The following is a 4,667-nucleotide window of genomic DNA, read 5'->3' on the forward strand; positions in this document are numbered from 1 at the left end:
TTCATCCGAACGTCAGAAATTTTTTATATAAATTAAATTGCTTATCCTAATTATTATTTTAAGTTGGGATCTTAACATATGGGTAGCACTTGTAATTGCGACCGAACTATGTTAATAGGTGTACTTTCAAATAGTTTAAAGAATCTCGTCACTCGCAAGAGTCATCAAGATGCTCCAATAACGAATCCTCATGGGCTTTTTCTAGCAGGGAAGGAGTTTCAAGATAGCAGTTTTAAACTGACGACCTGTGACCATTTTGTTTTATGCTTTGACCGAGGATAGTGCCCGCTGACGTCGCGACCTGAATGCAGCTTTGAGCCAAGTTCAGGTATGTTTTGGTCCCTGCAGAGTCAAGATGCCTCATAAAAATCATATCCATGAGTTCATTGCCCCAGAAATCCCAGTTGTCTTCTCTTTCTTTAAAATGATCTTGGCAAACTTGTCCAATCCAAAGTCGATAACAATCTTCTCTGTGCGATCCTTAACGATATTTAAAACACGCGGAAGTTAGGTTGTACCAAAATCATGGATCTTTAGCTCATCCATATAAAATAAACGGGTCACCTTATGCCTGCGATGGTTAGTGTCATCCCAGAGATTCCTATAAAAATCGCGTCGTGTGAGAGATAGTGGGAGAAGTGTGATACAAAAGAGCAGAGGACTTATAGAGTTTCACTATGTATGCAGGAACCTTTAATTTTTCCAACGGAAAGATGATAACTCTATGAGAGATTAAATCGAAAGCCCTCCGGTAGTAAATTCAGGCCATTGCCAAGAAACGCTCATGGGCTGCTGCCTCTTCAAAGGCGCACATGTCAATTAGCAGCTCCAATCATGTCCAGCGCCTGTCTGACCGTCTGGTCTGAAAATTCGTTACAACGTTTTTCCTGATCATTTTCCAGGCTTTCGACTTTTCAAAACATTTTTCTTTCAAAAGTTGGAAGTAAGTTTTAAAGCGTGTTAAATATCTACTGGTTTAAAAGATTATTAAAAGTTTTAATTTCTGCTATAAAGTTTATATGTACTATAGTTACCTTGATGATCCGCATGTTCGTTGCTCATCCCAAAATTTGCGAGAAAGTTCCTTGTTTTAGGCGGCATACCTGCTGATGTTTCTGTGGAAAGCCAAAAAACATTGTGGAATTTATAATGTAAATAGTATATTGTGCTAAGTGTGCGGAAAATTATCGATTGTGAACGAGTAGACATTTGAACCGTAGCATCTATTAAAAGGACAATTCGAGCATTTAATGTTATTTTGTATAAATCAATGAATACGGAAATTCTGAAATTAAACCTTGCCAAGTGATTCCATGAGCTAGATTGTATTTATTTGAATTTTATCGAACTCTTTAATTGTGATTTATTTTAAAATTGATCTAAATATCCTGCAAATCCCGCATTATTTGGATTTCCTTCCTCAAAATTGTTTTTACAAAGGTTTGAGTTTTAAAGAATGGAAATTCGTATTTTGGCTCTGTAACTTAAAAAATCGACAAAGAGTGACAAAGAAAAATCGAACCTTTTCCGGCGAGGGAAAACAGGGTATGCTGTTTCATTAGGGCACAGCGACCGTTACAAGTAAAGTCCGTGTTTGTTAATTTTTACATAATTTATTCCATAACATAATTTCATTTGTTTAGGAAAAATTGGGATATTGTGCATCTTTTGTTTTAAGTTATGTATCAGAAGAGTAGTTCTGAAAAACAGGTTTGACTTAAGAAGATGATAATTGTTTGACATAAGGCCCTTGAAGTTTACACCATAACTCTAAAATATCCCATTTTTATATGGAATCGTTTTCAATTTTTTATAAATAATTTGTTGAAAAAGTGTTTTCTAGGATTTTCAATAATTATACGTTTTTTCAAGTTATGTTGCAAGAAATTTCAATGAAAACAATATTATATTAAAAAATGTTCTCTTAAGATTATAATTGCTTATGTTATAAACATATTTAATGAACAAATGCATTATTCCGGCATTTGTCGACAGAAAAGTTGGATGTTTTCAATGCCAGTCTTTTTAGATGGGAACTTTATGATAATTTCAGCAACATTCATAATAAGTTGATAAATTTTATTATTTCTTCAAACAAAATTAATGAACAAATGCATTAATTAGGCATTCGTCTACAGAAAAAAATTTTTTTTTCTATGTCAACAGTTGTTATTAGGATATCGAAAAAAAAATTTTGATTGACAGATGCTCGAATAATGTATTTGTTTATTAGATCTGTTTTTGAAAAAATATAAAATTTATCAACCAATTACGAATTTCGCTGAAATCATGCACTTCCAAATTAAAAAGACTGAGAGCGAAAAAATGAAATTTTCCGTCCAAAGATGCCCAAATAATGCATTTGTTCATTAAATTTGTTTAAAAAAATAATAAAATCTGTCAACTAATCATGAATGTTGCCGAATTTATTGTTAAGATCCCAATTAAAAGTCTGATATCGAAACAAAAAACAATTTCTCCGTCGACAGATGCCCCAATAATGCATTTATTTCTTAAATTTGTTTGAAGAAATCACGAAATTGATCAATATATTATCAATTTGCCTCAAGTTTTCATGAAGTTCCTAATTTAAAAAGTCAACATAAAAAAATCGAAAATTTCTGTCAAAAACGCCTGATTAGTTTATTTGTACATTAAATTGACAAGCACTGGGAACGTCAAATAGAGAAAGGCCATTTTTTGTCATATTTTTTTTATTTATAAAAAATTGAAAACCTAATTCAAAAATCAGGCTGGACAATTTTTTTAGAAATCTTGTTAGCTCTTTTCAAATTTGTTTTGTCGAAATCGGTGGAGATTTGTAGTCCATAATCACTGTAATTTTAATAATACTGTAATTTTTGATTTTCCATCATTTTTTAATGCTGCCAAAATTTAAATTTTCGATTTTTCAACAAAAAAAAATTCAAAAAGTTGTCGAAATCATCTTTTAGGACATTGAAAAAGAAACATTTTTCTTCTATCAGCTTTTTTTCATACCATGCGTTATTTGGCTTAAAATGTTTATTTTACTGTGTTTTTTGAAATTTTGTAAATGCTATAACTCTGGTAAATTTTGCTTCTATAAAAAAATGTCACGAGAATAAATTGTTTGTCTTTTTGAATACTATGAATATTCGCAGATAAAATAGTTGAATTTCGAAAAAAAGTGGTCTCAAAAATATTCAAAATGTGCGCTCTGTTTGAATTATTATCCAAAATGGCTGTCTAACAAACTTAAGCTTCATTTTAAGATACTAAAAAAATTTATCAAAGGAAAATCCAATCAGTCACTTCTTTCGAAAGTTCCTAGTGGGCACAAAATTTGGTGACGTCGTTACGACATCTTTACCACAACTTTACGATATCCTATGTCCATGTCATTAATGTATCCTTAGAATATCGCAAAAATGTCGTATCATCTGAAGATGTCTTTACGATATCGTAAAGACACCGAAAAGACACGGACATAGGATATCGTAAAAATGTCGTAAATATGTAGTAACGATGTTGTAAAGACGTCGCCAAATTATGTGCCAACTGGGTTACCCAGTGGGAACCAAATTTGGCGATGTCCTTACCCAGTGCCCACTGGGTATCATGCTAACAAAGAAAAAACATCCACGAACGGGTAAACAAACAGACAAATTCGTAAAAACCTGTTTTTCGAATTCGGGGGGTCTCTAAACGTGGACACTTGACAAAAACTGGGGGGATTGAATTTTACACAAATCTAATACCTTCTCTGATGAGAATTTAAAAATTGTTTTTGATGTCGTTTGGTGTTCCTTTTTCTGATGTTTAGTAGTCAGCTCTAAATTTTTGATAGTCAACATTAAAAAATGCATAGAGCTTTCAAAGTTGATGCGTAAAGTTATGTTAGCATCTTACATTAAGTATCTAATTCTTGTATATCAGCTTTAAAACACTCATTTTCATTATTTTCTTTATATGATTTAATTTTTAAACGGAATATATAATATATGCAGTTTTTTTACAAACTCATTCAAACAAACTTCTCAGAACCGATACTTATATTACTGCTGACAGAAAATAAAAACGGATTTCTAACTCTATTTCTTAATGAAGAAAATATGTCTGAATTTGGAGTAATTCTCGCGTTTATTCACCTTTGTGTTATAGGATAATGGTTAAAAAATAAATATTTTCTGCAATCTCTCAACATAAACTTTGAAAGATGATTTAACCCCTGAAATATGAATTTTGGCACTTGTAAGAAAACATCTGTACCTTATTTGTTAGTGTTCTAAAACATACTTTAGAACGAATTTAGGAAATGCACAAATATTTTTAAAACGCCATAAAGTGAATTTCGATCAGAATTAATGTGAGATTGGTTTTTTAAAGCGTGTTTGTATATCATTCCCTGCACCATTGAACTGATGCAATAGTCTGTGAGGCCAAAAACTGTCATCATTTAAAAAATTGTTTGTTCTTTCTTAGTAGCAGTTTAAAAATTGTTTCTGAATTCCTTTGATCAAATTTTTATTGGTGATGATTTCCAAACAACTTCAATAATGCAAAAAAATCTTTGATCATTTTAAGTATGCTATGGAATAAAAAGGTTTTATACCCTTGAAAGAAAATATACGTAAGGACCTTAAAAGAAGATGCGTTTTCTATCACATCCAAAATTAAATACTAAA

Source organism: Belonocnema kinseyi, chromosome 8 (assembly GCF_010883055.1).
Source record: "Belonocnema kinseyi isolate 2016_QV_RU_SX_M_011 chromosome 8, B_treatae_v1, whole genome shotgun sequence".
Lineage (NCBI taxonomy): Eukaryota > Metazoa > Arthropoda > Insecta > Hymenoptera > Cynipidae > Belonocnema > Belonocnema kinseyi.